Source organism: Eurosta solidaginis, chromosome X (assembly GCF_040869045.1).
Source record: "Eurosta solidaginis isolate ZX-2024a chromosome X, ASM4086904v1, whole genome shotgun sequence".
NCBI lineage: Eukaryota > Metazoa > Arthropoda > Insecta > Diptera > Tephritidae > Eurosta > Eurosta solidaginis.
The window spans coordinates 108,566,459-108,579,302 of NC_090324.1; the positions used below are offsets into that span (position 1 = coordinate 108,566,459).

The 12,844-nt window shown below is 41.4% G+C and overlaps 1 pseudogene; it reads left to right on the forward strand.

The window, feature by feature from the left end:
* Nucleotides 1-1,769: 1,769 nt before the first annotated feature.
* LOC137234635 (protein EFR3 homolog cmp44E-like) lies at nt 1,770-7,094 on the forward strand (annotated as a pseudogene).
* The last annotated feature ends 5,750 nt before the right edge of the window (nt 7,095-12,844 follow it).

Sequence of the window (12,844 nt, forward strand, 5' to 3'; positions counted from 1 at the left end):
GTTTACAACCCTCTTATGTCGAATTGAGGCCTGTCTCAACTCGAGACCTCTAAGTCCCTCATCCAACGACCCTTCCGACCTGGAGCCGCTTACTCCAGGCCATTTTCTCGTAGGTGGACATCTTTTAGCTCCACCTGAACTCGATTGCAGTGAAAACCCTGCCGCAATAGTAAACCGATGGCAAAAGATGAAAGCCCTTCATCAAACCTTTTGCAAAAGATGGAAATCGGAATATCTCACCGAGATCCAGAAACGGTATAAATGGAAACATCCACAATCCAACCTAAAACCAGGGGACCTAGTCGTCATAAAAGAGGATAACCTACAACCAAACGAGTGGAGAATGGGGAGAATCGGCAACACACATCCAGGTTCCGATAACCGTGTACGTGTTGTTGACGTCAATACAATCAAAGGACAACTAACGAGACCAATAGCGAAATTGGTACTACTTCCGCCCAACGACAACGAAAATGAACTTTAATAGTCCATATTCCTTTATCCCAAAAAACCCAGCTCTCGTTCACCCCGAACGAGGCCAACACACAAATAACCCAGCTCTCGTTCCCTCGAACGAGGCCAACACACCCTAACTCAGATTCACTATCTGCCGCAGAATACAATTGAATCATTTTTTTTCTCATCATCATAAAAATTCAACTGCCTATTGCCAAATTCCTCAAACGGGTTTTTGGTTTTGCGATATCTGACACATTGCACCCGCAACCGCTTGGGCTTAAATGTATAATAATTTTTTTTTCAACTGTGATCACTCAAATGAGTATCCAAATGTATTATTTACATTTCTTTACAACAGTTAAATAAAATGAACTAACTATGTATACTGAGCTTCGTCCGTCCGGATGTCACGTTGTTTAAAAGTTTTCCCAGATTATTTAACGAATTATTGAATTGCTTCAAATGAATGTTTTCATACATTTAAAGCGATACGGGCAATCCCCGCTTAACTCATACAAATAGACAACATTGGGTAATTCGTTGTAGTTCCATAAATGGAACACAAACAGCAACATTACCAAGTTTCTTTGAAAACCGCCTTACCTACAAGCATAACTTTAACACATAATTACACACGATGTATGTAGCGTGTAAAAGAACAAAATATGCAAAGAAGGCAATTGGGAGAACTTTTCAACAGCTACGGCAAGACGCGGCTGAATACGCTGGTAACACTCACTCCCGGGATCAAAGGCTTCGAAGAGTCCTGACCAAAGCTCTCAGCTGAGTATGTAATGTTCGGTTACACCCGAACTTAGCCTTCCTTACTTGTTAACATTAAAACCCCACACCCAAATTATCAAATCTTACAGTTCATATCCAGTCCTGCTGTAGCACGGCAATCAATTTCATCATCACGTGCAGCTGATAAGCCTTAAAATTAACAATAACCCTTCTTTTCGCTCTCTGAATTTTTCACAAATTTTGAGAAACGCCATTTCTGCGATCAATAATCATATTTACCCCAGTAATGTCGACAGACCTGCAACCAGCGCCTACTATTTAGCGCAGTTTCTTTCTTGAAAGTATCGTCCGAGGAACCGCGGCGCACCCAATGGATACTAAATCTCGGAAAGTTGTGCAAAATTTATTTCCAATATTTCATTATAAGGAGTCATTTACTATGGTCATTTAGTTAATACTTTGATCAGATTACCAATTAAAATGTCGGAGATACAATTTTTCTTTCCGCCTTCGGATTATTGTTCTCGAGATTAATACGCGTCTTTTGATACCTCACTCGAAAATCTTGGCCCAACTTTAGTGTTTTGCGCGGATATAGTTTTGGTCTCCAAACCGGTGTTGGACCCACCCAAGGTTGTTGCGGATGTTGTTCAGCGCTACGTCCCCGCTACAAACGGCTTGTAGATCATATATTTCCAGTTAATCCGGAGGATGGCCTTGTTAAGTCAAACATGGAGAAGTTAACATTTTACTCGCTCAGCTCGCCAGATAAGCTTGACAGAATCGGAGAATATCTATATCAAAAGGCAACGAAGGATATCAACCGAAAACGTTACAAATTCGTAGAAATCGCCATGGAGGCTATGGATCTACTACTGCAAGCATGTCATGCACAAACCACGTTAAATTTGTTTGTTGAATCTTTTTTGCGGATGGTGCAAAAGTTACTGGAGGACACTAATCCCAACCTGCAAATCATGGCAACAAACTCGTTTGTAAAATTTGCACATATAAACGAAGAGACCATCGTACCACCGCCGTTATGATTTCTTTATTTCAAAATTTTCCGCTATGTGCCATGGAAACTATGACAACATTGAACTACGTGATAATATTCGCTTGGCTGGTATTAAAGGTTTACAAGGTGTAATACGCAAGACCGTTTCGGATGATTTAGTGGAGAATATTTGGGACAAGGTGCATATGGAGAAAATTGTGCCGTCGCTTCTGTTCAATATGCATTCTGGCGACTTGACACCCGTTGAAGATACCACTCATATTACTCCACCAGTTTTAGCAGAAGAAGTATTACGCGAATTAGTCGGGCGTGCATCTTTTGGTCATATTCGCAGTGTACTAAAACCATTATTAACCCATTTAGATAGACACGAGTTATGGGTACCGAACACATTTGCTATACACACTTTTCGAATTGTAATGATTTCGATTCAACCGCAATATTCATATACAGTTGTGGAGACTTTGATGCAACATTTAGATAACAACTTCAAATCATCACCAAAGACACGAACATCATTGGCCGTTGTTCTATCAAAAATAATAGCTATAACTGCTGGTGAAAGTGTTGGCCCCTCTGCATTGGATATCATAAATAATTTACTAACACATTTACGAACACGCGTTAGTACAACAACTGAAATTACTAACGAAGAATCCCAGTATCAAGAAGCTCTTATTAATGCACTTGGTGAATTTGCCAATCATCATCCTGATTATCAGAAAATTGAAATAATGCTATTTATAATGAATACGGTGCCTGATCTTTCAAAGAAAAGCAAAGGTGATCAGATGTTACAGAACATACTTCTAAAATCTCTACTGAAAGTTGGCACACAATATAGTACAGTTTCATTTGAGAAAGCATTTCCTGCATCATTTCTTCAACCTTTATTAAATACGGCACGTTCTCCACATGATCCTACACGTGTTATTTTTATGCAAATATTTCAAGCTTTGCTTGATCGTCACAAAATGAAAAAGTATTGAGTCATGTGACTGTGAAACCTTATGCAGCATTGTCGCAGGAGCCGCCATCACGTTCGGACATAATATTCACACATAAATATGGTGCGAATATAATGCAAGCTTTGATTGATAGTATGGCTTTATCTGATCGTATAGAATCGCTTGTTTCTAGCTTTAATACAGCTGCATTACTAATAGTAGAAATGGCGTGTGGAGAAACTGTACAATAATTCCTATTGTTCATTCTTGGCATTCAACAAGTTGCTCTTGCATCTGATTTGGAATTGGAACCGCTGCATAAGTGTAATTTACATTGTATTGCAATTGCTTTACTGTCGCTTATATCTCGTGTTACGGGCGTTAATAATTTGCTTGAATACACACAAAAGATAATTGATGCTCGCAAAGAGGAAGCACCATATTTCTTACCGCCTTTGCTCGATCCTAAAAAGACAACATCTACAAAATTGAATATATGCTTACCACATTTAACAATCGACAAAATGGCTTTAGCTGAAAGTCTGCAAAACGCTGGCATAGATTCAAATCGTTTACAAACTGGTACGCCATATGCTTTAAATCAAATCGATAATCCAGCCCATCGCCATTCTTGGGTAGACACAGTGAGTAATCCACAATTACCACAACGTAAAAGTTCCGCTGACTTGACGGCATACAATGCAGATGGTGATAGTATTACCAGCTCACCAGGGGTTTCGAAGAAAACACTTGCTTCGGAATATAATTTTGAATCTATGAAACGTGCACTGGCCGAGCCATCGGAAGCAATGAAACGTGAGCAACATGAAGAGCAATTGCAAATACTACGTACATTCCGCGAGAGTAACTTTGACGAATTGGTACGACGCACCGAACCAAAGCATGATCTGACACAAAATCGTCTCAATGATCTCTTCAACTCATTAGCAGTGGAAAAGCAAATAACGCAAAGTGATACGAAAACACAGCAGCTGCAAGCAGAGAAGCCAATTTATGAGACAAATTTTCCAGAGCTATTCTATTATTAATTAAAAATACCTACATATAACAAAGTATAAAATTAAACAGTAGCTCGTTCGAAGTTCAATAACTTTTCTTTGGTAATTTTTTAACAGTCGCCTTTTTTTGCTAGTTAATAATGTTACCAAAAAAATTTTATTACATATAGCAACACTCTTTGCAAGACGAATCTATTCAAGGTGATAGCAAATCGAATTCAACCAAATATGAAATGAAATAATGTCTAACATATTTCTCATATAGAAATTTACGCATTACAGAAATTTTCTCACCACCGCGTGTTTTACCTCAATGATTTTTTTTCCATTCAGGAAATGGAAAAGCGTAGCAGACGTCAAAATCTCTACATTTAATGCCTGACTGTCAATGATTATTGCAATACAAACGTTAGGCCTCATGCGCAAGAATCTCCCGCACGACATATCGAGCACAACACGCCACACATGTCGCGTATTACATATCTCGACCAATCATTCATTTGGTCGAGATTTAAAATACTTAATGCCACGAATCTCAACATTATCGACAATACACGTCAAAATAATGTTGAATGGTGGAAGTGCAACTCTGTAATACCTTTTCAGTCAGGTTTGGAACCGTTCCGTGTGGTGGCAGGCCACTTGTTGTGAAAACAAAGTTCACCACAAATCAAAAATAAATTTTAGGACTACTTCGGTGACATCTACCGACATAAATCAAATTATAAAATGTACTAAAGGCGCTAAAGCAACAGCCACATAGCCACATCGCATGGATGCGTGCTAAATCCGTTTTTTCTTCCTTTCTTTGCGCGCATAAGTATTTACTTATGGCCCTTAATTTTTTATTTCAATAAAATGTTTCTTTTTCTCTTGCGAAAATATATGAGAGATAATATTATTTTTTTTTTTTGTGCTTACGCCACCCAAACAACATTCCGCCAACCTCAATTTGGGCATGATCAATGATACCAATATTCTTTCAGATCATGACCCGTTTCGAAACTCTATTGGCCAAGTCAGAGGGGAGCGCCAAGCGCTTCGACGTCGCCTGCCAGCTCTGCGGTAGAAACCATAGTATGAGGCTCTGCGCTGAGTACAGAAGCAAGTCGCCCGAAGAAAAGTTACGGGCTGTCCTACTACATAAATACTGCCCGAAATGTTTGTCGCCGTTTCATCGCGTTGACAACTGCAAAAGTAAATATCGCTGCAAACGGTGCCAGCAAAAGCACCACACCATGCTCCATCTAGATGAGCGTCTTTCTGAACGCGATGATGCAACAACCATTGGCGACGACAACCCGTCCGATGACACGTTGTCAATCCACCTAATGGGGCCGACAAAGTCCTGGGCTCAGCAGGTGGAGGACGAAGAAATGGAGGAGGAGAGACCAAAGGCGGAAGAAAGAGGTAAAACGGAGACAACAAGACCGTCAACGGTCAACCATGGGATGCGCAGTTTCCGGCCGCTGTTACAACACGAAAGAAGCGCGGCGAAAGCAAATAAACGTCGGAACGAACGAGGAAACTGGCGGCATCCAAACGCGGAAGACAGCAGCGGAGAGATAAATCGACGCCATACCATTCTGACGCCCAAAATATACAAGCACTATCGCGCGGTACACCGGAAGGCTACGAATCACGTGGGCACCTACACTTGGTTCGTGCGATCATTGATCCCTGCGCCGCCAGCACCATCGTCGATGCAGAGCTGGTACGCGATTTGCAGTTAGAGCGCCAAGGACCAGGGCAAAGCACACTTATTCTGGGCGGCAAGTTCGGGTCAACGACTCATGTCACTACCCAAGCCGCCGTGGTCAACGGCCACTATCGGTTGAGTCCGCCATCCAATGTGGATCCAAAGGTTGCCGTTCCATTTGAATTTATGCGGCTTGCAGATCCGCAGTTCTACCGCTCATCGCCAGTTCGTCTTACACTCGGCGCTGATCTATACGCCGAACTGATGGTGAGCGGAACGCCAGCAACAACAGTTGGCGGCCTCTTGACCCAACCGAGAGTATTCGGGCTGGTAGTCTCAGGGGCTTGCCAAAAATAGGAGCCTTTCATAAAAACAAAGTAATTACTGCACGGAATTTAAAAACCACGTACGTATTTTTAATAACCTCTTTTCTTTTTCTTCACAGGACAACGATACACGAAGTCCATCGTGCGACGTGCAGTGCTTGCAGTCCGCATCTGCACATCGACATAACGCCTTACTGGACGTGCGATCACGTGTCATTCCCTTTTTTCTTTTCAGTTTTTTTTCTTTGTTGCTTACGGCAAGGGGCCGGTATGTTTAGGCCACAGGCCTAAATATATCTCTCCCCCCCCCCCCCCCCCCCCCCCTCGTAACATAACTTTCTTTGGTTATTCTCCTTCGTTACTACCACCCACATATTCTTGTGATCACTATACACACAGGCATGTGTGAGTGGTAGTACGTATGTATCTTAAGATTTTACCGCTGTGAGCCCGCGGTACGGCAACTTTGTTGACGGGAAACCCAACAAAGGAGCTGTATCGTGGGTTCATCGGCTCATGTAGCAAAGAGTCTCGTCCTCTTTGAATCCAGCAGTCAGCAAAGGTACACGTAATCGCCCGTTCACGTAAGTTGTCAATTTCATAAAATATATTTAATAATTTCCGAAAATATATTAAATATTTTCATTTTCACAACATCTGTTAAAATCTTCCTTAACACTTGTTGTATTTACATACATTGAATAAAAAAAACACTGCGAATTCCTTTTTATTAATACGAAACCTTTTTGGTGTTTTTATTTTTCTTCCCCTTTTTTCGCCTTAACTATTACTCAACAAATACGTGGGTGCGCGCCGTTGCCACCACGCATTTGTTCACAGTAATTGCACGTTTTTATAGAATATTGTTCCAGTGCGATTAAGTTCTGCAGCTAGTATAATTTTCTCCAGCATCAAATTAAAGAAATCGCACGATAGGGTGTCACCCTGTCTGAAACCTCGTTTAGTTTCGAACGGCTCGGAGAAGTCCTTCCCGATTCTGACTGAGCTGATGGTGTTGCTCAACGTCATTTTTCACAGCCGTATAAGTGTTGCGGGGAAACCAAATTCAGACATACGCGTAACCGGTAAAATTGTTATCGGCAAACAAAATTACCAAAAGTCGTAACCCCCAAATGTACCCGCGATTCTGAGCAGATGGTAACGCTGTCATGGCGAAGAAATTCACCAGTGTGTATGGTGGAATTGAAAACATATGTTTTTGCAATCAAAAGAAAAAAAAGGAAAATGGAAATCAACAAGTAAATTTTGGTAAATATTTTGTTAAATTCATTATTAATTTTTTATTTTAATTATAGAAAATATGCACGCACCACCCCGTCCCAGTTGCGATTATATGTGGCGTATTGTAGGGATCATCCCGAGCTCCTGCTGGGTAAAAATTCCCCCACATCGCCAAATCATACTCAAAGGATGTGGAAGGAGCTCACATGTAAATTGAATGCGATGGTGGGGCCATCAAGAACATGTGATACTTGGCGAGAGGTAAGCAAATTGATTTTTATATAATTAAGAGTTTGGTGTTGTTTTGTGTGCCAACAATTTACTCTGGCTACAGCGTGATTGTGCGTTCAAACGCGTAGCCGGAGTAATGCAATCTGCAGGATTTCTGTGTCAAGTACACATTTTAATGTCCAATAACATAGAACAGTGCACCTGTGTAATTAAATACTAAAATTCTAATTTATAAGTTATTATGTGTTGAAATTTGTACTTAGTGGTAAGTGAATCGCCCCGTCGAACTTCCTCGCGTCGTGTTACCCCCAATCCTGTGCCACGTAATCTTGCTGCGAGCAATTCTGCGGCGCCGAGTGCTGATACACCCAGACAAGTTTTGTTGCCAACGTCACGCAACAGAAGAAGGGGTGCTAGGTATGCAATTTTGGAATTGGTGCAACAGGACATGAGGAACAGACGCCATGAACAGTCAAGACTCGCTGAATCCCTAGACAATTTGGGAAATGGGTTGATGTCGTGGGCTGGGGCAATTCAGGAGATGGTGGCATTGCAAAAACAACACCGGGACTAAGCTCGTTTGATGTCAGCCAGTATGCTTTAAGTTTAGCTTAAGAACATTGAATTCCTTTTTTTTAAGGATTAAGTAATTTAAGAAATTAGAAAAAATACTGAACTAATTTTTATTTGTTTTATATTATTGAATGTTTATATCATTTAAAACGAATTTCTTTTAATTTTAAATGTATCAATATAGTGCAGCAATTTTTGATTTTTAAAGAACCTGTTTAGGCAGGATGCCTAACTTTTCCGCATCTGATTGCGATCCCCCCAATGCAACTCTGCAAATCGATACTCGATGCTCGACTTAATTTATAACCACCCACACCATCACCCTCATGCATGTGCATGCATGTACATGTACGTGTATGTGTGCTTTTTGTCAGCACTCATGCATATGCATGTCGGGGTTGATGTGTGGCTGCCTTTCCCCTCCAAAACGGAAGATTTTGCGGGTCAACGGTTGTAGCTTGCTATACAACCGGCCTCTTGGATTTCAACAGCCGTACAGCTCACACCTGCCACCAGCGATCTCTGCCGTAATTGTTTGCGTTTATTCAGGTAATATTGTAACCTTTGCTATTTTTACATTTACCCAATAAATCATATCTATTATAACGAGAAATCTCGTATTCTCTTATTTTATTCCAACCCGCTTATTCCCACTGAGATCGACCCCGGTGCGTCCACCTACCTCCAGGAGCACACGCACCCCGGCCGAACATTTGGCCTATCTCCCCGAGAAAGGAATTAAAGCACCTAGATTACAGTCCACAATAAAGTATCATAGCTGACCGCACACATTTAAAAATTCCTCACAAAAGTTATCCGAGAAGTTATTTGCCTATCAACAACGATACCACAAAATTTGGATGGTTATATTAATTTCAATATATTCAGCGTCAACACACTAAGCCAGCTAAAGCCACTGCAACACATCAAGTCATATTGCCACATCAGCACCATACAAATCACCAAAAAGTTCACAGTAAGTGAAATATTTCTTGCCACATTTTTTTTAGGTAAAATAATAAATAAAAAGTGCGAAAAATCTATTTAAAGTGCCATACGTGATTGTAATTAGACACGAAAAGTGTAAAAAATTTAGTGCCGAAAAATAAGTGCAAACGCGTTGCATTAACGTCGTTTAAGATTTCTTGTGACTATCTGGTCTGTCCCCCCATCAGCGGTAAGGCTCTCCGGACACAGCACAAGGAAGAGGTGCACATAACCTCACATTCACATTAAAATCTCGCGCCATAAGGCCGTGGCAATTTTCATTTTTTTTTTCAAGCACTTTAATTTTCACTAATTCAATCGACACTAAAACAACAGTTTTCACTGAGTTTTTACAATTTTTCGTCGAGTTGTTATATCAGCGCGCGCACTTAGTTATAATAAAGTTGAACGTTTGAGTGGCGAGTGGCCCCCTTTATTTCCGTCAAAGACACTGTTGTTGTTTTCCCCTTCTCACTGCTTTTTCGGTAGGAAATAGCTGCAGTAACAAAAAAAAAATAAACGAATTAAAAGTAAGAAATAAATTTTGCGTAATTTCAATAGTTGTTGGTTGGGTGATTCGCTCAGGCTTTCAAGTTTTATATCTCTTGGTTAATTCGCTCTCCACTTTTCAACCATGAACATGGACTCTTACATTAGATTGGCCGATCGAATAATCTAATTCGAGGCCGATTTTAATGATATCAATGCGGCTCTGCACACCGTACACACTCTTGCAATACAGCAAAAAGAGTTGCAAGCTAAGTGGAAAAAGCAGAGAACGCCCTAAAGGAGTTGCTTGGCTCTGACACGCTCGACGCAAAGAAAATTGCAGCGGTCAAGATCAAGCATAAAGCTGCATATGCCGTATTCTTGCGATATATGTCGAACATGGCTGAACTTCAAGCCAAATTGAAGCAGGAAAGATATAGTCAGGTTCGACCTGAAGGAGAGCGTGCGCGTGAACACAGTATCCGCCTGCCAGCTTGCGATACTGAGGTATTCAAGGGCGACTACCTATCTTGGCCAACGTTTCGTGACCTGTTCACGGCCATCTATAAAAATAACAGTCGCTTAAGCCCGGTAGAAATGTTGTTCCACCTTAACCAAAAAACTCATGGTGAGGCAAAGGACATTGTCGAGAAATGTCCTTTCACAAATGAAGGCTTCGAAACAGCCTGGAAAAACCTATGTGAGAGATACGAGAATAAACGGATTCTCGTAAACACACAACTACAAATTTTGTTTAATCTAAAAAAGATAGATAGCGAGTGCGGCAGCTCAATCAAAACCTTACAGCGTGACATAAATAATTCTTTAGCATCCTTAAAAACACATCAGATTGACGTTTCAAATTGGGATGCGATTATTACTTATTTATGTTCGACAAAATTACCTGAGAATACGTTGGCTCTATGGGAGCAGAGCATTGACCACAAAACGGGCATATCTAAGTGGGAGGATATGGACAAATTCTTGTCAAATCGTTTTCAGACACTTGAAACCGTGTCTGGTTTTACAGGGAATGCCACTTCTAAAGTGCAAAAGTCAAACACGTCGCGCCAGTCGACAGAAACCCCTACAAAAAGACTTGGTGCTTTTCAAACAAAAGTAACCAAGCAAACAACAAAATCAATGTGTAAAATGTGCAAATCTACGGAGCACAGATTATGCAACTGTTCACGTTTTTGCGATTTAAACCCGGTAGAAAGGATTAAATTCGTCAAATCCACAAATGGCTGCCTGAATTGTTTATCCCCAGGACACACAGTGACGAGGTGCACCAGTTCGTACAACTGTTCCAAATGCCACTCTCGTCACCACACGCTCCTGCATGCGGACACACTTCAGCAACCGGCGGTGCGCAACCCTTTCAAAGGTGCGGATAATACCCCATCAACTTCGGTACAGGCACCGAAAAGACAGGAATCGGGACAACCACCTTCCTCTACGAACCAGAATGTCAAATCCTGCCATGCCAATTCCAGCATAGGTGTGCTATTAGGAACTGCTCGCGTACACATTCACCATAATGGTACCGACTTCTCCGCGAGGGCATTAATTGATTCTGGGTCTGAATGTTCCTTTATAACTGAAAGACTGAAACGCAGAATCAATTTGCCAGCGAGGAAAATGCATGCCCATGTTTCAGGCATCACAAATGCGGTGTCAGCTCAGGTGAAAGAAGTATCCAACATCGAATTACTTTCACCAGTGGATACCTGCTTCAGCCTGACTACACCCGTACTAGTTCTAGCGAAACACTGGGAATCTTCCATCCTGCCATATCAACGCAATGACTATGCAGGCATTCCCAGACTTGGTTTTGGCAGACAAGAGGTTCTACGTCAACGAAGACGTAGACCTCATACTTGGCGGAGACATATATCCCCAAATTATAATGAACGGTATAAAAAAGAATGTACTAAACACACTCTTGGCACAAGAGACAGTGTTCGATTGGATACTAATCGGTCGAATAGAAGCACCGAATCCAACGAAGACCATCGTGTCTTTCTACAACGAAGTTGCGTTAGACAATCAATTAAAAGCTTTCTGGGAGGTAGAAAATGTACCAAAAAATAAAATATTAAATGAAGATGAGAGGTATTGCGAAAAATTATTTAAAGAAACAACGAAACGTGATGAAGATGGAAGATACACCGTATCACTACCATTCAGGCAGGATTTCCCTAATAACATCAATTTAGGACCGTCCCTGAAACAGCATGCGCGTCAATTCTTCCGGAATGAGGGGCGACTAATAAAAAACCCAGTTTTAGGTAAAGAATATGTTCGAGTGTTGTCAGAATATGAAACGCTCGGACATATGAGAAAACTGAAAAAGAATATCCCATCCGACGATTCGGATCATTACTTCCTGCCCTACCACGCCGTTATTAAAGCGGAAAGTACCACTTCAAAGGTATGTGTAGTATTCAATGCCTCGAGCCCTACGGCCAACGGGAAGAGCCTAAATGATATTCTACTCCCAGGCTCAGTTCTACAAGCCGATTTACCCACACTAATCTTACGATGGAGACTATACCGGTACGAAAATCACACCAAATTTCAACGCATTTTGTATCGCACTTCCCCGAACGACCCTATTAGTCTCTACGAATTAAAGACGGTTACCTTCGGAGTGAACTGCGCTCCATATCTCGCGATAAGAACGCTCCTACAACTGGCAGACGACGTATCAAATTCACACCCTACAGCGGCTAACATACTGCGAGAATACATGTATGTAGATGACGTGTTAGCGGGTGGACATACGATCACATTAAAGCCAGAGATGAAATTCGTCAAGTCCTACACTCAGCGGGCTTTCCACTTCGCAAATGGACATCCAATTCAGAGGACATTCTAAGGGACATCCCCAAAGCAGACCTGCTCAGTGAAAACTTCCTGGCATTCGAAGATACCAGTTCAGTTAAAGCATTAGGCATTCGATGGAATGCCCACTCCGATTTATTTTATTTTAAACATTACGAAGAGAGCGATACTATCAGCAACCGCCAAACTCTTCGATCCCTTAGGATGGCTTGCGCCAATGGTCATTGTGGCAAAATACTCATGCAGAGTATTTGGTTAGAAGG